Source organism: Macaca mulatta, chromosome 4 (assembly GCF_049350105.2).
Source record: "Macaca mulatta isolate MMU2019108-1 chromosome 4, T2T-MMU8v2.0, whole genome shotgun sequence".
In the NCBI taxonomy this organism is placed as follows: domain Eukaryota; kingdom Metazoa; phylum Chordata; class Mammalia; order Primates; family Cercopithecidae; genus Macaca; species Macaca mulatta.
In genome coordinates, this window is record NC_133409.1 from 99,671,453 (window position 1) to 99,695,259 (window position 23,807).

Genomic DNA, 23,807 nt, shown 5'->3' on the forward strand with positions numbered 1-23,807 from the left:
ATGTAAATGACGAGTTGATGGGTGCTGACGAGTTGATGGGTGCAGCACAGCAACATGGCACAAGTATACATATGTAACAAACCTGCACGTTATGCACATGTACCCTAGAACTTAAAGTATAATAGTAAAATTAAAAAAAAAAAAAAGTCTGCTGTAAAATAAAGGGAAATCTGCATTTACAAAAAATAAAAATAAATAAATAAATAAATAAAATGCCAGAATATGTCAGGCTTTTCTTCTCTGGACCTATTTCATGTCATTTTTCAAGTGTTGAAATCACAACTGAACATTGTTCTCTAACCATAATCTGAGCAACATCAATTACAGTTGCTCCAGATGACTGCAAATCTACTGTGAGTCTTTTTGTCTAGCATTTTTTTGGAAACGAAGTGAGCCAATTCCTTAATATTCAGAGTGTGTATAACTATAAGATTGAGGCTACAGTTGCATTGAAAAGTTGATGTGAAGTTCAACTAACTTCACTCTCTGAGAAGCCATACCCTCAATTAATGGTGGCATTCTCAAATCTTCTCTGTATCTTCGCAATAGCTATACATAATTAGGATAGGCCTAAAGGTTGCCTAGGCATCCCAGAAAATTTTACTTTGGTTCAAACTACAGGTTGTAGACGGCCATGTATGGATTAAAACATTTGTAAAGGAGTACAGAAAAGGGAGAATGGTTCTTTACCTCATTTACACTACATAGAAAGATGCTGGTTCATATACAACAGATTCACCCAAAGCATTGGCCATGACTGCCTGCTAACTACCTAAACTACAATTAATCCAGAATCTGCCTGCCTAGTCCTATACTGGCCAGGGAGCGAGGTCATGGAATTTGTCAGATATGTTATTGTGAGAGAATTAAATAAATAAACGGAAATTTCCTTTGCTATGTTTGGAAACAATCACTTCTCACTGCTTGCCTCTCCATCCAAGCATAAAGAATGAATGTCAAAAATTCCAAACCTGCCTCAGGAAGAGCAGAACACAAGGTTTTCTTCTGAAACAGACTAACATTTGGTACAGGTCTATAGCAAAACCATTTTCCAAATTCCTCACTATGCATTTTATAGAAAGGCTATGATATTGAGTAGTATCATAAAATTTTACCCAACTAATGTAAGTACTAATCACTAGCATTCGTAAGGTGTGGAATAGGTGTATTATCAGATTTTTTCAATAAAGAGATTGAATTTGCAAACTCACTTCTTATTTAGAAAATATGAATTAAAACTTTACATATAATATTTTACAACTATTAGAATAAACACACATAGAAGGAGAAAAACATACCAAATGCAAATGAATATTTGGGGGTGGTAAAAGAATAGATTATTTTTAGTTTATCATTTATATATCTCTATCTTCCAAATACTAAACAATAGGCATGTTGTTTTTACAATCATTACAAATTAATTTTTTAACCTTCATGTTTCACATTCATTATTTGAAATAATAGGCTATAGGGGATTATTATGGTGGATGGGAAGCAGGACTAGATTGCAGCTCTGACTGGAACGGACAGAGTAGCATGTGGAGGCTCGCATTGTGAATTGTTACTCCAGAACCACTGCAAGAACAAACCAGCAGTCCCAAGAGAACCCACAAGCCCTCTGAAGGAAGCAGACTGCTCCTGAAGGACCTGAGAAACACCCTAAACATTTGCAGAAGTGGGAAAGGGAGATCCTTGTATCACAAACGCATAGCCCCACTAAAGAAACTGAAGGTCTCTTTGAGAGAGAGGTTTCCAACCTTACCTAGAGCTGAGTCAATTTAGAGAGCCGAGCAAAATACAGGGATAGAGGAAGCAGCGAGAAAGGATCTGGGAGGTTGCTGGGTCCCCAAGTAGGCCATTCATGCCTGGCACTGAGAGGTGACAGTGTGCTAGTAGCCCTTACTCTTGGCGCCTCCTTGGCTTCAGCATCCACTCTGGCAGCGCTTGAGGAGCCCTTCAGCCCACCACTGCACTGTGAGAGCCCCTCACTGGGCTGACCCAGGCCTGAGCAGGCTCCCTCTGCTTGCCGGGAGGTGCAGAGGGAGAGGCACGGGCGGGAACCGGGGCTGTGCATGGCGCTTGCAGGCCAGCACAAGTTCCAGCAGGCACGGGAGCAAGCTCGGTGGGCCCGGCACTCGGAGTGGCCACAAGCCCAGGGCAGTGAGGGGCTTAGCACCCAGGCCAGCAGTTGTGAAGGCTGCGCTGGGTCCCCCAGCACTGCTGGCCTGCATGCACTACACTCAAATTCTCACCGGGCCTCAGCCGCCTCCCCTGGGGGCAGGGCTGGGGACCTGCAGCCCGCCATGTCTAAGCACCCCCCTCCGTGGTGGGCTACCCTGAGGCGGAGCCTCCCCTAAGGGCGCCGCCCCCTGCTCCATGGCGCCCGGTCCCATCCACCGCCCAAGGGCTGAGGAGTGCAGGCGCGTCTTGGGACTGGTGGGCAGCTCTGCCTGCAGCTCCGGTGTATGATCCACTAGGTGAAGCCAGCCCAGTTCCTGAGTTTAGTGGGGACTCCCAGAACTTTTCTGTCTAGCACTGTGTCTAGCTAAAGGATTGTAAACACACCAATCAGCACTCTGTGTCTAGCTCAGGGTTTGTAAATACAACAGTCAGTACTCTGTGTCTAGTTCAAGGTTTGTAAATACACCAATGGGTACTCTCTATCTAGCTAACCTATTGGGGACTTGAAGAACATTTCTGTCTAGCACTCTGTGTCTAGCTCAGGGATTGTAAACGCACCAATAAGCACCCTGTCAAAATGGTCCAATCAGCTCTCTGTAAAATGGACCAATCAGCTCTCTGTAAAATGGACCAATCAGCAGGATGTGGGTGGGGCCAGATAAGGGAATAAATGCAGGCTGCCCGAGCCAGCCAGCCAGCAGAAACCCGTTGGGGTCCCCTTCCACACCGTGGAAGCTTTGTTCTTTCCCTTTCTGCAATAAATCTTGCTGCTGCACAGTCTTTGGGTCCACGTCACCTTTATGAGCTGTAACACTAACAGTCCCCTTTATGAGCTGTAACACTAACACTCACTGGGAAGGTCTGCAGCTTCACTCCTAAGGCCAGCAAAACTATGAACCCACCAGAAGGAATGAACAACTCAGGACACAGGGAAAGAACAACTCCAGATGCACTGCATTATGAGCTGTAACACTCACCGTGAAGGTCTGTAGCTTCACTCCTGAAGCCAGCAAGACCACGAACCGACCAGAAGGAAGAAACTGCAGACACATCTGAACATCTGAAGGAACAAACTCTGGACCAGCATATTTAAGAGCTGTAACCCTCTCTGCGATGGTCCACGGCTTCATTCTTGAAGTCAGCGAGACCAAGGACCCACCAGTTCTGGACAAAGCACACAGGGACCCATTGGGAGGGCAGCCAGAGAAGCAGGGGAAAACACCACAGGGAGAAGGAAATCTCCAGCTGAACTTTGTAACTTGAACCAGGCAAGAACACTCCTGGCCAAAATTGGGGAGGGCATGAATGTGGTGTACAGACTCCACAGGTACAGGAAGAACCAAACCCTTTTCATTCACAGCTGGGAGGTGGGTAGCCTTGAGAAAGTTCTCAAGCCCAGCTCACCTATCATCTGGAAACAGACGCAGGGCTGTTAGTGGGGACACAGTGAGAGTGAGACCAGTTCTTTGGTTTGTGTGGGAGCCAGGTGAGGCCTATGACTGCTGGTTTTCCTCCACTTGCCTGACAACCTGCATGACTCAGCAGAGGCAGCCATAATCCTCCTAGGTACACAAGTCCATTGACCTGGGAACCTCAATCCCATCCCCCACAGCACCAGCATTGAGATCCACCCAAGAAGAGTCTGAGGTCAGACACCACTAGCCCTTCCCCGACCTGATGGACCATCCCTAACCAACCTGGTAGCAGAAGACAAACGGCATATAATTTCCAGAGTTCTAGGGCCTTGCCCACTGCCGATCCCTCTCCACACTACCACAGCTGATGCACTCTGTAAAATGCCACCTCCTGGCAGGAGACCAACCAGCACAAAATAGAGTTAACCACCAAAGCTAAGAACCCTCACAGAGTCCATTTCACCCTCCTGTCATCTCCACCAGAAAGGCACTGTATCCACAGCTGAACGACCAATAAATGGTTCACTTCACAGGACTCTGTGCAGACAACCCCCAGTATCAGCCCAGAGCCAGGTAGACTTGCTGGATGGCTAGACCCAGAAGAAAGACAACAATCACTGCAGTTTGGCTCACAGGAAGTCACATCCATAGGAAAGTGGGGAGAGTACTACATGAAGGGAACACCCTGTGGGACAAAAGAATGTGAACAAAAGCCTTCAGCCCTAGACGTTCCCTCTGACAGAGTCTACCCAAATAAAAAGGAACCAGAAAACCAACTCTGGTAATATCACAAAACAAGGCTCTTCAACACTCCCCAAAAAATCACACTAGTTCACCAGCAATGGATCTAAACCAAGAAGAAATCCCTGATTTACCTGTAAAAGAATTCAGGAACTTAGTTATTAAGCCAATCAGGCAGGCACCAGAGAAATGCAAAGCCCAATGCAAGGAAATCAAAAAAAAAAAAAAGATACAAGAGGTGAAGGGAGAAATATTCAAGGAAATAGCACAAAGGAAAAGCAATCAAAACCTCAAGAATGATTGCAAACACTTACAGAAATGCAAAATGCTCTGGAAAGTCTCAGCTATAGAATTTAACAAGTAGAAGAAAGAAATTCGGAGCTTGAAGACAAGGTCTTCGAATTAAACCAATCCAACAAAGACAAAGAAAAAAATAATAAAATATGAACAAAGGTTACAAGAATTCTGGGATTATGTTAAATGATCAAACATAAGAATAATCACTATTCCTGAGGAAGAAGAGAAAACTAAAATTTGGAAAATATATTTGGGTGAATAATCAAGGAAACTTCCCCACCCTTGTTAGACACCTAGAAATCCAAATACAAGAAGCATAAACAAAACCTGGGAAATTCATTGCAAAACATCATTACGTAGGCACATTGTCATCAGGTTATTTAAACTTAAGACAAAGGAAACAATATAAAGAGCTGTGAGACAGAGGTACCAGGTAATATATAAAGGGAAAGCTATCAGATTAACAGCAGATTTCTCAGCAGAAACCCTACAGACTAGAAGGGATTGGCACCCTATCTTCAGCCTCATGAAACAAAACAATTATCAGCCAAGAATTTTGTATACAGCAAAATTAAGCATCATATATGAGGGAAAGATACAGTATTTTCAGGCAAACAAATGCTGAGAAAATTCACCATTACCAAGCCACCACTACAAGAACTGCTAAAAGGAGCTCTAAATCTTGAAACAATTCCGCGAACCACATCAAAACAATACCTCTTTAAAGCATAAATCATACAGAACCTATAAAACAAAAATACAACTTAAAAGCAAAAAAACAAAAACAAAAACAAAGTACACAGGCAACAAATAGCATGAAGAATGCAAGAGTACCTCACATTTTAATACAAATAATGAATGTAAATGGCCTAAAAGTTCCACTTAAAAGACCCAGAACTGCAGAATGGATTAAAAACTCACCAAACAACTATCTGTTACGTTCAGAAGACTCACCTAACACATAAGGACTCACATACACTTAAAGTAGAAGGATGGAAACAGGCATTTCATGAAAATGGACACCAAAATTGAGCAGGGATAGTTATTCTTATACCAGACAAAACAAACTTTAAAGCAACAGTAGTTAAAAGAGACAAAGGGGGACATTATATAATGGTAAAAGGCCTTGTCAAACAGGAAAATATCACCCAATATATATCCATCTAACACTGGAACTTCCAAATTTATAAAACAATTACTAATAGATCTAAGACATGAGACAGACAGCAACACAATAATAGTGTGGGACTTCAGTACTCCACTGACAGCACTACACAGGTCATCAAGACAGAAAATCAACAAAGAAACAATGGATTTAAACTATACCTTGGAACAAATGGACTTAACAGATATGTAGATATATAAAAAGCTGTCATCCAACAACCATAGAATACACATTCTATTCAACAGTGCATGGAACTTTCTCCAAAATAGACCATACGATAGGCTATAAAACAAGCCTTAATAACTTTAAGAAAACTGAAATTATATCAAGTACTCTCTCAGACCACAGTGGAATAAAAATCAACTCAAAAAGGAAGCTTCAAAACCATTTAAATACTAGGAAATTAAATAAACTGTTCCTGAATGAGCACTGGGTCAAAAACAAAATCAAGATGGAAATTAAACACTTCTTCAAACTGAATGACAATACAAAAACTATCAAAACTTCTGGGATACAGCAATGGCGGTGGTAAGAGGAAAGTTCATAGCCCTAAACACCTACATCAAAGAGACTGAAAGAGCACAAACTGACATTCTAAGGTCACATCTCAAAGAGCTAGAGAAAGAAAAACAAATCAAACCTAAACCCAACAGAAGAAAGGAAATAACCACGATCAGAGCAGAACTAAATGAAATCGAAACAACAACAACAACAACAACAACAAAAATACAAAAGATACAAAACTCTGTTTCTTTAAAAAGATACATAAAATTGATAGACCACTGGCAAGATGAGCCAAGAAAAAAAGAGAGAAAATCCAAATAACCTAAGAAATGAAACAGGAGATATTACAACTGACACCACAGAAATCGAAAAGTTCATTCAAGTCTACTATGAACAGCTTTATCCACATAAACTAAACAACCTAGAAGATATAGATAAATTCCTTGAAAACTATAACCATCTTAGTTTAAATCAGGAACAATTAGGTGCCCTAAACAGATCAATAAGAAGCAGTGAGATTGAAATGGTAATAAAAAATCACCAATAAAAATACTCCAGGGCCAGACAGATTCACAGCAGAATTCTACCAGACATTCAAAAAAGAATTAATACCAATCCTTTTGACACTACTCCATAAGACAGAGAAAGGCGGCACCCTCCCTAATTCATTCTATGATGCCAGTGCCACACTAATACCCAAACCAGGAAAGGACATAACCAAAAAAGAAAACTACAGAATGATATCCTTGATGAACATAGATACTAAAATCCTAAACAAAATACTAGCAAACCAAATCTAACAACATATCAAAAAGATAATCTACCATGATCAAGTGGGTTTCATACTAGGAATGCAGGGATGATTTAACATATGCAAGTTAATAAATGTGATACATGGGAGGTTCCAAGATGTCTGAATAGGAACAGCTCCAGTCTGCAGCTCCCAGAGTGAGCAATGCAGAAGATGGCTGATTTCTGCATTTCCAACTGAGGTACCAGGTTCATCTCACAGGGGCTTGTCAGTCAGTACAGCAAATGGAACAGGGTGGTGCATCACCTCACCCAGAAGCACAAGGGGTAGGGGAATTCACTTTCCTAGCAAGGGGAAGACGTCACAGATGGTACCTGGAAAGTTGGGACACTCCCACCCTAATACTATGCTTTTCCAACAACCTTAGCAAACGGCACACCAGGAGATTATATCCCATGCCTGGCTCAAAGGGTCCCATGCCCATGGAGCCTCACTCACTGCTAGCACAGCAGTCTGAGATCGAACTGCGAGGCAGCAGTGAGGCTGGAGGAAGGGAGTCCACCATTGCTGAGGCTTGAGTAGGTAAACAAAGCAGCAGGGAAGCTCGAACTGGGTGGAGCCCACTGCAGCTCAAGGAGGCCTGCCTGCCTCTGTAGACACTGGGGGCAGGGCATAGCTGAACAAAGGGCAGCAGAAACTTCTGTAGATTTAAACGTCCCTGTCTGAAGCTTTGAAGAGAGTAGTGGTTCTCACAGCACGGAGTATGAGATCTGAGAAGGGAGAGACTGCCTCCTCAAGTGGGTCCCTGACCCCTGAGAAGCTTAACTGGGAGGCACCTCCCAGTAGGGGGCAACTGACACTTCATATGGCCTGGTGCCCCTCTGAGATGAAGCTTCCAGAGGAAGGATCAGGCAGCAACATTTGCCGTTCTGCAGCCTCTGCTGGTGATACCCAGGCAAACAGGGTCTGGAGTGGACCACCAGCAAACTCCAACAGACCTGCAGCTGAGAGTCCTGACTGTTAGAAGGAAAACTAACAAACAGAAAGGATACCCACACCAAAACTCCATCAGTACATCACCATCATCAAAGACCAAAGGTATATAAAACCACAAAGATGGGGAGAAAACAGAGCAGAAAAGCTGAAAATTCTAAAAATCAGAGAGTCTCTTCTCCTCCAAAGAACACAGCTCCTCGCCAGCAATGGAACAAAGCAGGTTGGAGAATGACTTTGATGAGTCAAGAGAAGAAGGCTTCAGACGATCGGTAATAACAAACTTCTCTGAGCTAAAGGAAGACATTCGAACCCATCGCAAAAAAGCTAAAAACATTGAAAAAAGATTAGACGAATGGCTAACTAGAATAACCAGTGTAGAGAAGTCCTTAAATTACCAGATGGAACTGAAAACAATGGCACAAGAACTACATGATGCATGCACAAGCTTCAGTAGGCAATTTGGTCAAGTGGAAGAAAGGGTATCAGTGATTGAAGATCAAATTAATGAAATGAAGTGAGAATTTTAGAGAAAAAAGTGTAAAAAGAAATGAACAAAGCCTCCAAGAAATATGGGACTATGTGAAAAGACCAAATCTACATCTGATTGGTAGATCTACATCAGATGTAGATGTAATCACTTTCACTACACCTGAAAGTGGCGGGGAGAACGGAAAGAGTTGGAAAACACTCTGCAGGATATTATCCAGGAGAACTTCCCCAAATTCACAAAGCAGGCCAACATTCAAATTCAGGAAATACAGAGAATGCTACAAAGATACTCCTTGAGAAGAGCAACTCCAAGATACATCCTTGCCAGATTCAACAAAGCTGAAATGAAGGAAAAAATGGTAAGGGCAGACAGAGAGAAAGGTCAGGTTACCCACAAAGGGAAGCCCATCAGACTAACAGCAGTCTCTTGGCAGAAACTCTATAAGCCAGAAGAGGGTGGGGGTCAATATTCAACATTCTTAAAGAAAATAATTTTGAACCCAGAATTTCATATCCAGGCAAGCTTCATAAGTGAAAGGGAAGTAAAATCCTTTACAGACAAGCAAATGCTGAGAGATTTTGTCACAACCAGGCCTGCCTTACAACAGTCCTGAAGGAAGCACTAAACATGGAAAGGAACAACCAACATGAGCCATGACAAAAACATCCCAAATTGTAAAAACCATCGATGCTACGAAGAATCTGCATCAACTAATGAGCAAAATACCCACCTAACATCATAATGACAGGATCAGGTTCACACATAACAATATTAAACTTAAATGTAAATGGGCTAAATGCTCCAACTAAAAGACACAGGCTGGCAAATTGGATGAAGAGTCAAGACCCATCAGTGTGCTGTATTCAGCAGACCCACCTCATGTGCAGAGAAACAGATAGGCTCAAAATAAAGGGATGCAGGAAGATCTACCAAGCAAATGGAAAACAAAAAAAAGCAGGGGTTGCAATCCTAGTCTCTGATAAACAGACTTTAAACCAACTAAGATCAAAAGAGACAAAGAATGCCATTACATAATGGTAAAGGGATCAATTCAACAATAAGAGGTAACAATCCTAAATATATATGCAACCAATACAGGAGCACCCAGATTCATAAAGCAAGTCCTTAGAGACTTACAAAGAGACTTAGATTCCCACACAACAATAATGGGAGACTTTAACACCCCACTGTCAACATTAGACAGATCAACGAGACAGAAAGTTAACAAGGATATCCAGGAATTGAACTCAGCTCTACACCAAGCAGACCTAATAGACATCTACAGAACTCTCCACCCCAAATCAACAGAATATACATTCTTCTCAACACCACATCGCAGTTATTCCAAAATTGACCATATAGTTGGAAGTAAAGCACTCCTCAGCAAATGTACAAGAACAGAAATTTTAACAAACTGTCTCTCAGACCACAGTGCAATCAAACTAGAACTCAGGACTAAGAAACTCACTCAAAACCGCTCAACTACATGAAAACTGAACAACCTGCTCCTGAATGACTACTGGGTCATGAAGGCAGAAATAAAGATGTTCTTTGAAGCCAATGAGAACAAAGAGACAACATACCAGAATCTCTGGGACACATTTAAATCAATGTGTAGAGGAAAATTTGTATCACCAAATGCCCACAAGAGAAAGCAGGAAAGATATAAAATTGACATCCTAACATCACAATTAAAATAACTAGAGAAGGAAAAGCAAACACATTCAAAAGCTAGCAGAAGGCAAGAAATAACTAAGATCAGAGAAGAACTGAAGGAGATAGAGATACAAAAAAAAAAAAAAAACCCTTCAAAAAATTAATGAATCCAGGAGCTGGTTTTTTGAAAAGATCAACAAAATTGATAGACTGCGATCAAGACTAATAAAGAAGAAACAAGAGAAGAATCAAATAGATGCAATAAAAAATGATAAAGGGGATATCACCACTGATTCCACAGAAATACAAACTACCAACAGAGAATACTATAAACACCTCTATGCAAATGAACTAGAAAATCTAGAAGAAATGGATAAATTCCTAGACACACACATCCTCCCAAGACTAAACCAGGAAGAAGTTGAATCCCTGAATAGACCAATAACAGGTTCTGAAATTGAGGCAATAATTAATAGCCTACCGACCAAAAAAAGTCCAGGACCAGACAGATTCACAGCCGAATTCTACCAGAGGTAAAAGAGGAGCGGGTACCATTCCTTCTGAAACTATTCCAATCAACAGAAAAAGAGGGAATCCTCCCTAATTTCTTTTATGAGGCCAGCATCATCCTGATACCAAAGCCTGGCAGAGACATAGAAAGAAAAAAAAAAGAGATAGAGAATTTCAGACCAATATCCCTGATGAACATCAAAGCAAAAATCCTCAATAAAATACTGGCAAACCGAATCCAGCAGCACATCAAAAGCATATCCATCACAATCAAGTTGACTTCCTCCCTGGAAAGCAAAGTTGATTCAACATATGCAAATCAATAAACGTAATCCAGCATATAAACAGCACCAAAGACAAAAACCACATGATTATCTCAATAGATGCAGAAAAGGCCTTTGACAAAATTCAACAGCATTTCATGCTAAAAACTCTCAATAAACTAGGTATTGATGGAATGTATCTCAAAAAAACTAAGAGCTATTTATGACAAACCCACAGCCCATATCAAACTGAATGGGCAAAAACTGGAAGCATTCCCTTTGAAAACCAGCACAACACAAGGATGCCCTCTCTCACCACTCCTATTCAACATAGTGTTGGAAGTTCTGGCTAGGGAAATCAGGCAAGAGAAAGAAATAATGGGTATTCAGTTAGGGAAAGAAGAGGTCAAATTTTCCCTGTTTGCGGATGACATGATTGTATATTTCAAAAACCCCATTGTCTCAGCCCAAAATCTCCTTAAGCTGATAAGCAACTTCAGCAAAGTCTCAGGATATAAAATCAATGTGCAAAAATGATAAGCATTCCTATACACCAACAACAGACAAACAGAGAGCCAAATCATGAGTGAACTCCCATTCACAATTGCTTCAAAGAGAATAAAATACCTAGGAATCCAACTTACAAGGGATGTGAAGGACCTCTTTGAGGAGAACTACTAACCACTGCTCAATGAAATAAAAGAGGACACAAACAAATGGAAGAACATTCCATGCTCACGGATAGGAAGAATCAATATCGTGAAAATGGCTACACTGATCAAGGTAATTTATAGATTCAATGCCATCCCCATCAAGCTATCAATGACTTTCTTCACAAAATTGGCAAGAACCACTTTAAAGTTCATATGGAACCAAAAAAGAGCCCACATTGCCAAGACAATCTTAAGCAAAAAGAACAAAGCTGGAGGCATCACGCTACCTGACTTCAAACTATACTACAAGGCTACAGTTAACAAAACAGCATGGTACTGATACCAAAACAGAGATAATAGACCAACGGAACAGAATAGAGCCCTCAGAAATAATACCACACATCTAAAACCATCTGATCTTTGACAAACCTGAAAAAAACAAGCAATGGCCAAAGGATTCCCTATTTAATAAATAGTGCTGGGAAAACTGAATAGCCATATGTAGAAAGTTGAAACTGGATCCCTTCCTTACACCTTACACAAAAATTAATTCAAGATGGATTAAAGACTTAAATGTTAGACCTAAAACCATAAAAACCCTAGAAGAAAACCTAGGTAATACCATTCAGGCCATAGGCATGGGCAAGGACTTCATTATTAAAACACCAAAAGCAAAGGCAAAAAAAAGCCAAAATTGACAAATGGGATCTAATTAAACTAAAGAGCTCTGCACAACAAAAGAAACTATCATCAGAGTGAATAGGCAACCTATAGAATGGGAGAAAATTTCTGCAATCTATCCATCTGACAAAGGGCTAATATCCAAAATCTACACAGAACTTAAACAAATTTACAAGAAGAAAACAACCCCATCAAAAAGTAAGCAAAGGATATGAACAGACACTTCTCAAAAGAAGACACTTATGCAGCCAAAAGACACATGAAAAAATGCTCATCATCACTGGCCATCAGAGAAATGCAAATCAAAACCACAATGAGATACCATCTCACACCAATTAGAATGGCAATCATTAATAAGTCAGAAAACAACAGGTGCTGGAGAGGATGTGGAGAAATAGGAACACTTTTACCCTGTTGGGACTGTAAACTAGTTCAACCATTGTGGAAGACAGTGTGGTGATTCCTCAAGGATCTAGAACTAGAAATACCATTTGACCCAGCGATCCCATTACTAGGCATATACCCAAAGGATGTAAATCGTGTTGCTATAAAGACACATGCACACATATGTTTATTGTGGCACTATTCACAATAGTAAAGACTTAGAATCAACCCAAATGTCCATCAATGATAGACTGGACTAAGAAAATGTGGAACATATACACCATGGAATACTATGCACCCATAAAAAAGAATGAGCTCACGTTCTTTGTAGGGACATGGATGTAGCTGGAAACCATCATTCTGAGCAAACTATTGCAAGGACAGAAAACCAAACACTGCATGTTCTCACTCATAGGTGGTAATCGAGCAATGGGAACACTTGGACACAGGGTGGGGAATATCACACACCAGGGCCTGTCATGGGGTGAGGGAGGGGGATAGCATTAGGAGATAAACCTAATGTAAATAAGTTAGCAGGTGCAGCACACCAACATGGCACATGTATACATATGTAACAAACCTGCACGTTGTGTGCATGTACCATAGAACTCAAAGTATAATAATAATAATGATAAAATAAAAAAGAAAAAGTAGTAAAAAAAAAAGTGATACACTACATAAAAACAGAATTAAAAATAAAAATCATGTGATAATCTCTATGGATGCAGAAAAAGCCTTGAACAAAATCCAGCTTTCCTTTAAGATTAAAACTCTCAGCAAAACTGGCCTTCAAGTGACATCCCTCAATGTAATAAAAGCCATCTATGAAAAACTCGCAGCCAACATAATACTGAATGGGAAAAAGTTGAAAGCATTCCTTCTGAGAAGTGAAACAAGACAAGGATGCCCACTCTCACCACTCCCCTTCAACATACTACTGGAAGTCCTAGCCCGAGCAATCAGACAAGAGAAAGAAATAAAAGGCAACCAAATCATTAAAGAGGAAGTCAAATTGTCCCTGTTTGTTGATGATATGATCACTCACCTTGAAAATCCTAAAGATTTCCAGAAAGCTCCTAGAACTAATGAAAGAGTTCAGAGAAGTTTCTGGATACAAGATTAATGTACACAAATCAGTAGCTCTTCTATACACCAACAGCGATCAAGTGGAGAATCAAATCACGAACTCTATCCCTTTTACAACAGCTGCAAGAAAAAAAAAAATACTTAGTAGTATGCCTAACCAAGGAGGGAAAAGATCTCTACAAGGAAAACTACAAAACACTGTGAAAGAAATCACAGATGACACAAATGGAAACACATCCCAATCTCATGGATGCATAGAATAAATATTGTGAAAATGACCATACTGCCAAAAGCAATATACAAATTCAGTGCAATCCCCATGAAAATGCCACCATCATTCTTCACCGAATTAGCAAGAAACAATTCCAAAATTCATATGAAACCAAAAAAGAGCCTACATCGCCAAAGTAAGACTAAGCAAAAAGAGTACAAAATCCGGAGGCATTACATTACCTGATTTCAAAGTATACTATAATGACATAGTCACCAAAACAGCATGGTACTGGTATAGAAACAGGCACACTGATCAATGGAACAGAATAGAGAACCCAGAAATAAACCCAAATACTTATAGCTGACTGATCTTTGACCAAGCAAACAGAAACATAAAATGAGGAAAGGACACCCTTTTCCACAAATGGTGCTGGGATAATTGGCTAGCCACATGTAGGAGAATGAAACTGGATCCTCATCTCTTACCTTACACAAAAATCAACTCAAGATGGATTAAGGACTTAAATCTAAGACCTAAAACTATAAAAATTCTAGAAGATAACATTAGAAAAACTCTTCTAGACATTGGCTTAGGCAAGAATTTCATGACCAAAAACCAAAAAGCAAATGCAATAAAAACAAAGATAAATAACTGGGATCTAATTAAAAGAGCTTTTGCATAGCAAAGGGATCAGTTAGCAGAATAAATAAACAACCCACAGAGTGGGAGAAAATCTTCACAATCTATTCATCTGACAAAGGACTAATATCCAGAATCTACTACAAATTCAAACAGTAAGAAAAAAACAAACAATCCCATCAAAAAGGGGGCTAAGGACAGGAATAGACAATTCTTAACAGATGATATACAAATGGCCAACAAACATATGAAAAAAGCCGAACATCATGAATTATCTGGAAAATAGAAATTAAAACCACAATGCGATACCACCTTACTCCTTCAAGAATGGCCATATCAAAAAATTGAAAAAACGGTAGATGTTGGCTTGGATGCAGTGAAGAGGGAACACCTCTATGCTGCTGGTGGAAATGTAAACTAGTACAATCTTTATGGAAAACAATGTGAAGATTCCTTAAAGAACTACAAGTAGAACTACCATTTGATCAAGCAATCCCACTACTGGGTATCTACCCAGACAAAAAGAGATCATTATATGAAAAAAGATACTTGCATATGCATGTTTATAGCAGCACAATTCGCAATTGCAAAATCATGGAACTAACCCAAATGCCTATAAATCAATGATTGGATAAAGAAACTGGTATATTTATACAAATGGAATACTATTGAGCCATAAAAAGGAATGAATTGACTGCATTTGCAGTGACCTGAATGAGACTGGAGACTATTATTCTCAGTGATGTAACTCAGGAATGGAAAACCAAACATCATATGTTTCACTGATATGTGGGAGCTAAGCTATAAGGATGCAAAAGCATAAGAATGATACAATAGACTTTGGGGACTTGGGGGGAAGGGTAGGCAGGAGGTGAGGGATAAAAGACCACAAATGTGGTGCAGTGTGTAATGCTCAAGTGGTGGGTGCACCAAAATCTCACATCACAACTAAAGAACTTACTCATGTAACCAAATACCACCTGTATCTCAATAACTTATGGCAAAATATAAAATAAATTAAATTAAAATAAATAATTACTGCTAATAAGCTAAAAAAGTCTCTAATGCTATAAAAGGGGTTAGATGTAATGTGTGTGATTCAATGAGAACTGAGACTAGTCATAATTTCAGAAGATAGATCTGGGATCAGTAGAATGCTAAAGTTCCTAATATGAAAAGCTTTTTATAAACAGCTAAATATACCTTGGGAAACCCAGTCTCTTTTCTCACTACTCACTTTCCATGCCCACAAATGGACAGAGGATGGAGATGCTGCAGCCAGGAGCTAGCATGATACAGAGACCCCATTTAGAGGACCTGCAGCCAGAAAAGATATTCCTATGTTCATAGAGAATTAGTAGCAAATATTTTATACATGGGAGAATATGGGAGAAAATAACACTCATTAGCAATGCAATGCATTAGAATTATTCTAATGTGAACTTTAAACATTTTCAGATTATATTTTAAAAATTAGTAAATAGTAGAAAGAGCATGAATTATGAAAGCAATACTTCTGCCTGAAAACCCATGACAAGAATGATATGGAGTAAAAGAAGAAAGTTGGCAAAATCTGGACAATACAGCAAAGAAAGTCATTCTGGGCTGGGGCAGAGGTAACCTGGTTGAGCATTTCCACTGATTTTTTCAGTAGGAATAAACTGGAAGTTAATATCAGAACTCCGATATGGGATTGATAAATGTAAAGTCTGCTAAAGCAAATGCGTTAGTAAAACATGTTAAACTTCTGGTACTTGTCGCAGTTGTGGTCATTCTCCACAAATCTTTTCTGTTATTTTCAAAATGTAAATAATCATTATAGGAAGCTTGGTAGACAACTATCTAAACTGTGTAGCTTGAGATTCTGGTCAATACACAGCGGGAAAAAACAAACAAAATAAAACAAAGGATAGAATTGGAAAAAAAAAAAAAATGCTTCCCAGAATGTCGGTTTCTGACTCAAGTTAGAATACGTTTAGTAAAGTATCAATCACACTTTAAAAAACTCCAGTAAAGGACATTTCAGACCATGACTTTAGAAGATATTGTTTTTAAAATGGCATTTCTGGGTGAGTTAGTACATTATCTGACACTTCTTTAAACAAGATAAATCAAAAATCTATTCAATCACAGTGTTTAACAGTCAATGGTTTCTAATGGCCCCTGGAGCACTGAAAATTCTGTTTATAAACCTAATGCACATTTCTAATTCATTGACACATCCATGTAATAGGATAGATGTAGAACTTAACTGGGGTTCTGCATAATGGTGCCTCAGTTATACTTCCACATATAACAGCGCTCTTACTGATCCTGAAAGCCTGAAACATATTTCATGATATATCAGTTCTCTCCAATTACCTACCCAGATGCTCTGAAAACCTCAGAGGTTTTCAAAATGAAAGTTATTTTAAAGCAATTTATTTTGTAAAGATACACATCTCTTAGAATTTTTTTTTTAATCTGTCACTTGCAAGAAAATTTACAATTTGAGAAAGACTGAGAGTCACCTTTTAAAAGTTTCACACCACTGAAGGTTAATTAACCTTGTGCCATGCATATGATGGAATTGTAAACAGATAAGCACTTTCTGCCTTGAATGAAGCCAACCTCTCTGGAGTAATTGGACACCATGTGACCAGGAGCTCACAGACCACTCTGTGGTGGACTACAGTGTCAGCTGCATGTGGCAGATGACCACTAGAAGGATACAGTCTCAGCCCCAGATGAGAAACAGCCTTTTAGAATGCTGATAGTTTTTTTTTTTAATTAAACTAACTTCTCTAGGAAATAATTATGTAGAATCAATAACTTTAAATTAAAGAATAAAGGTCGTGAGCAAAATTCTACAAAGGAAACTCCTGCCACCCCATTGCTTTGTAAAACATTTTTATTTTAGGATATTTTGGGGTGGACATGAGATAGTGAGTGGAGAAAGGATACACATTTAAAATTCAATTGTCCTATCCCTTGCTGCAAGGTTCTGAACTTTCTAAGAACACTTTCTAAATATAGGAAGATTTCATATGTTTATAACTACATACTTCCTAGGGAGAAAGTATAAGGTTAATTACACTCTCAAAAAAATTAATATTCCGCAAATGTCAATAATCACTGCAATGTGTGGCTAATTTGTGATTTCAAGGTTTGCAAAGTGTAATTCTGCTCAATGAGAAAGACTATTTAAAAAAAAACAAAAACAGAAAGACATGCTTATGATCAATGTGACACAGGCACTTGGTCCCAGAAAAATGTGCTCATCTTGTAGATCAACTACATATTTCAGGTTTCTGCAGGTGTGGATAGTAAGAGTTTTGAGGTTATGTCAGAGGCAAGCCCACGGCCAGACATTCCTTTTCTAAGTACAGGGTAACAACACAGCAGTACCCTTATGCCCTGAGAGATTCTCCAACAAAATGCCTTTCACAAGCATGGGGCCACAGCTCTGAGCAGAGCAATCTCATTGACTCAACTCTTCAGATAGTAGAAAACATTTTCTGGTTGTCTTTCCTCATGCAACTCATGGATCCTCAAAAGCAATTTTTGAGCACTTAATGAGATTATTGATGGGGAATTGTTTGGAAAAGTTGAAAGTTCTAAAGAAATGTCAACAATCAGTCCACCAGGTAGATGGTAAAAACAGAAGGTTTACATTGCACAGAACGAGGCTCAAATTTCACCTCAGCCTCTTACTTAATGTGTGAACCTGGGTTCCTTAAATTTCCACTTCCTCATCTTCAAAATAAGTCTCACAGCTTCCTTGTCATGCTTCCAGACTTATTTAATAAATAACCATTTGTATTAGTGCTCTTCATATAAATGGACTTTCTACCTTTTCTGCAATGACCTGTTCTGCATTGAAGCCAGTAATCAACCACCCAGAGGCCTAGAAGTCAGGCTTCCCTGAGCCAATAGGCTTACATGTGACCATTCATCAGAAAACAATGGACAGGCAGAAGAGGACAGGAAGAAAATAATGCTATAGATACACTTAAAAGTTACACCCATTTAGAATAGCTAGGCTAAGAATGAAATCTTCTTTCATAATAGTGAGTTTAAAAACCATCATTCTTAGCAAACTATCACAAGAACAGAAAACCAAACACTGCATGTTCTCACTCATAGGTGGGAACTGAACAATGAGATCACTTGGACTCGGGAAGGGGAAAATTTGCTTTCATTTATGAACACCAGACTAATAGATGCCCTTACAAAAATAGTATTGGACATTTAAAAACTATTACAGCTTTTGTTAATGAACTCAGGATTCTTTGTATAGCAGAGACAACACTGTGCCAGCCTAATAGGGAGCCAGTTAGAAGGCAAGTCTCATTCTTGCTCTATTCAGTCCAACCCAAGCATAGATGGAGGTAGGGGGCTTTGCCTTACACGCACACAACCTAGACTCCACTCTATCTCAGGTGGCTTGGAAAGTCCAGAGATATTAAAGAGTAATAAACATTCTCTTAAGTATTCATCCATTCCAAAATATTTCTTGAGCATTCACCGTATGTGAGACACTGCTCCATATGTTTGGATACATTTGTGAATAAAGCAGAAATCCCTTCCTCTGTGGAGCTTGTAATCTATTAGAGGGAGAGAAACAATAAACAACAGACTTAATACATGAGTAAAGCAAATGATTTGTTAGAGTATGGAAAGTGTTATGGGAAACAGAACAAGGTGAGCAGGGTAGGAGGGGGTCAGGCATGGGTTGGGGCTGGGCTGTAATTTCAGGCAGGACAGTGAAGATCTCTTTGAGAAGTCACATTTGAGAAAAGCCAGGTGAATTTCTGGGGGAAGAACCCCTCTATGCATGAGAAACAGCCAGTGCAAAGGCAATGTGCCTGGGATTCCCAAGGAAGAGCAAGAAGCCAGTGTGACTACAGTATAGTGAGCAAGGAGGAAGCTGTAGGCAATGAGGTCAGAGAAGTAGAAAAGGCTGAACCTTTGGGACCCTGTAGGCCACTGGAATGGACTTGTGACTCAGACAGCATCCCTGCAAATCTTACGGCACAAATGGGTCCAAATACCTCTGCGTAATCAGTAGTGACCCTCTGGGACTGATGTGGAAGGATAGCCTCACTTGAACAGACATGAAGTATAACAAATACAGGTCTTCTGTAGACAAGACATGACTGGACGTTTCACAAGACCAGCTAGGTGTCTGGATTCTGGTGCTGCTCCTACACAGCCTGTTCCTCCCGGAACCTGGTCACTGGTCTCACCAGCCCAGAGAATCCCTTCTAATCTCAGCAGTGGGGAAGAAGCTGGCTGTTTCTCATGAGGTTTTTTTTCTATGCATCAAGCTCTCTCCTCTTTCCCCATCTTCAGGTATAGGTTTTGTGAAACTCAGACGGCAAAATATTGACTCAGGACTTTTTTTCCCCTATTTCCCTGTGTTACCCCATCTCCAAATAAGTGAAGACAATAAATGCAGAACATCTGGCTAAGTAGAGAAAGGGAAGAGCCACAGGTTAGAAATATATATCAATAACTAAAGACACACCAATTAATATTTTTCAACACTCTCTCTATTAGTCAGGGTTCTCTAGAGGGACAGGACTAATAGGATAGATGGATATAGAAAAGGGAGTTTATTAAGGAGTATTGACTCACGAGATAACAAGGTGAAGTTCCACAATAAGCCATCTGCAAGCCGAGGAGCAAGGGAGCCAGTCTGAATCCCAAAACCTCAAAAGTAGAGAAGCCAACAGTACAGTCTGCAGTCTGTGGCCAAAGGACCGAGAGCCCCTGGCAAACCACTGGTGTAAGTCCAAGAGTCCAAAAGCTGAAGAACTTGGAGTCTGATGTTAGAGGGCAGGAAGCACCCAGCATGGGAGAACGATGAAGGCCAGAAGACTCAGCAAGTCTAGTCCTTCCACATTCCTCTGTCTCCTTTATTCTAGCTGTGCTGGCAGCTGATTAGATGATGCCCACCCAGATTGAGGGTGGATCTGCCTTTCCCAGTCCACTGACTCAAATGTTAATCTCCTTTGGCAACACACTCACTGATACACCCAAGAACAATACTTTGCATGCTTCAATCCAATCAAGTTAACACTCAAAATTAATCATCACAAGCTCCAATCCTACTTGTTTCAGACTAAGCACTTGGTCAACGAACATTTACTGAGCACTTTTCATGAGCCAAGAAATTTGCTAAGTGTGAAGAGACAGCTAAGATGGGAGCTTAATCCCTACTACCCAGGACACACAGGCTGGTAGAAAACGAAGACAGGTAACACCAAGAAACAGCCATGTAAATGTCAGAGAATAAAATGGAGCATGCACACACAGAACCTTGTCTCATGAAGACAGCATGGGGTAAGGTGCACTGACAGCTTAATTTTTCCCTCTCCAGGGACTGCTAGTGCTGCTTATAGGGGTGAAGAGAAAGAGAAGAGATTTAAGAAAGAGGCACTTAGGCAGTTCTAACCAAAATAGAAAAGTGCTATATTTTCACCACTAAAGTGTGGAATATCACATTTCTCAGGGACTCAGATCTGTGACATGAATAAGCTCTCTTTATGCTCTAAATGGAGACTAAAAAAATTGTTTTTTCATGAAACTCTTTCAACATGCATCTATCTAGTGCAAATTTTGCTCCTAAAGTGAGGAAGAAATCGATAAGGAATTGAAAAGTCAGTTAAGATTTTGAATTTTTGGGTGGAAGCAATAGCTGAGTGGCGACAGCTGCCAGTTGATTGTATTGTAGGGGATAGAGTGGGGAAAGATGTTTGCTCTCCCAGAACAGCCTATCTTAATCCTTTCCTTCGGTTACCCATGGCCTAGAGTCACGTGGCACAGGTAGCAGCTGCAATGCCATCACCAGCAGAAATCTCTAATATGGTTAATTATTCAAGTTACTTCTGATTGGCAACTCTGGGGCTAGAAAGTCTTGCTTCCTTCTTAGGTTTGCAGGTGAAACGTGTGATACATATACAGAAAACTACATCCAGCACAGTAAGTGTGGATTTCAAAATAAGAAATGTAATATTACATGGCAAAATAATCAAGCTTCAACTAGGGGACACAACAGGCCAGGAAAGACTTTGATCACCTCCAGTTATTACACAGGAGCCCAAGGCATCATAGTTGTGTATGATATGACAGATCAGTAGTCCTTCAATAATGTTAAATAGTCGTTGCAGGAAATTGATCACTATGCCAGTGAAAATGTCAACAAATTGTTGGTAGGAAACAAATGTGATTGGCCCACAAAGAAAGTAGACTACACAACAACAAAGGAATTTGCTGATTCTCTTGGAATTCCATTTTTGGAAACCCATTTGCTGAGAACACAGCAAATGTAGAACAGACTTTCATGAAAATAGCAACTGATATTAAAAAGCAAATGGGACTAGGGCAACAGCTGGTGATGCAAAGAAGTCTAATTTTAAAATTTACACCACTTTGGTCAAGGAGTCAGGTGAAAGTTGATGCTAAAATTTGCTTCCATCCTTTTCTCATGACAATAAATTTGCAATCTAAACCCAAATGAAAAAAACAAAATTGTGTGAATTTTACTGTATGTAGCTGCACTATAACAGATTCTTATCATATCCACAAATGTCAGAGGTTGTAAATAGTCAATACGGACTTTTTTTAAATTACCTTGACTCAAGATAGCTAATTTCAGTTTCAGAAAAGTTTGATACTTTTGTGTGCTGCTTTATAAAATACTGTATGTAATCCTTGCCACTTTCCTGGTACCAGACTATGTCCCATCATTTCTTTTGTAAAGTTAGAATATATATTTTTTGATGTTTACATTGGCATGTTTAGATGTCAGCGTTAATCTTCTGAAGTTCAGCCATTTTATATTAAACAGCAAAAGCAGTCTGTCATTTCCATGTATACAGATGTTACACGTAAGATTTGATTTGCTAGTTCTTTCTTGTAGTTATAAATGGAAAGATTATACCATTTAATTAATGGTTTCTTTATACCCTGCATATAATTTGTGGATGCAGGATGTTGTGATTTGTTGCATATGACATACAAAACAACTGAAGATATGTTTAACAAATAATGTACTTATAATGGGATCTAATTAAACCAAAGAACTTCTGCTCAGGAAAATAAACTATCAACAGAGTGAATAGACAACCAACAAAATGGGAGAAAACTTCTGCAAACTATGCATCTGACAAAGGTCTTATATCCAGCATCTATAAGGACCTTAAACAAATTTACAAAAAAAAAACACATTAAAAAGTAGGCAAAGGACATAAACAGACATTTTTCAAAAGAGGATATGTATGATGCCAATAAGCGCATGAAAAAAAGCTCAACATCACTAATCATTAGAGAAATGCAATTCAAAACCACAATGAGATACCATCTCACACCAGTCAGAATGACCATTACCAAAAAGTCAAAAAATAACAGATGCTGACAAGTTTGGAAAGAAAAAGGAATGCTTATACACTGTCGGTGGGGTATAAATTAGTTCAGCCGTTGTGGAAAGCAGTGTGACAATCCTCAAGGACCTAAAGACAGAACTACCATTCAATCCAGCAATCCCATTACTGTGTATATATCCAAAGGAATATAAATCATTCTATCATAAAGACGCACGTGTATGTCCACTGCAGCACTATTCACATATATAGGGCAGAATTCAATATTTGCTTTCTAGATAAAATACCCAATAAATGACCTAAAGAGGTTTTGATGCTGTTTATGGATTTAACCAACCTTAGTAGTTCTGGGAGCTCCAACTGTATGGAACATAAGTTTAGGATGTATGCTATCTGATCTTTCTGCACACCATTCGTTAATCAACAGTTCACCAATGCATCTGTGGTAGAGGTAGAAAGCAGCACACTTTTCCTAATTAGCAAATAGACTAACTTGTGTGCGAATGTTTTCCTTTCATGCTTTCTGTAAAATTCAACTATTTTATCCTTCACAATTGTATTCCTTATATTGGAGGAGAGTTTAAGCACTGAGGCAGAAAGCAGGAAATTTGATTGCCCTAAGTTTAGAAATTATACCCCTAAAAATTAACTGAAAACATAAATACTGTGTGGTAATGATAAATGAAGAAAACGTATTTATTTCAGTGAAATTTTGCATGTATAAAGATTTTGTTAAATAGAACTTTCAAGATCCTAGGGGTTTTGTGTGTGGAAAAAGTAATCTTCTGTTAATACCAGCATTTTTAAGGTGACTG

General features: G+C 39.4%; 1 pseudogene; it reads left to right on the forward strand.

Moving 5' to 3' along the window:
• Window positions 1–3,294: 3,294 nt before the first annotated feature.
• On the forward strand, window positions 3,295–22,069 carry LOC100424461 (ras-related protein Rab-1A-like; annotated as a pseudogene).
• Window positions 22,070–23,807: the final 1,738 nt, after the last annotated feature.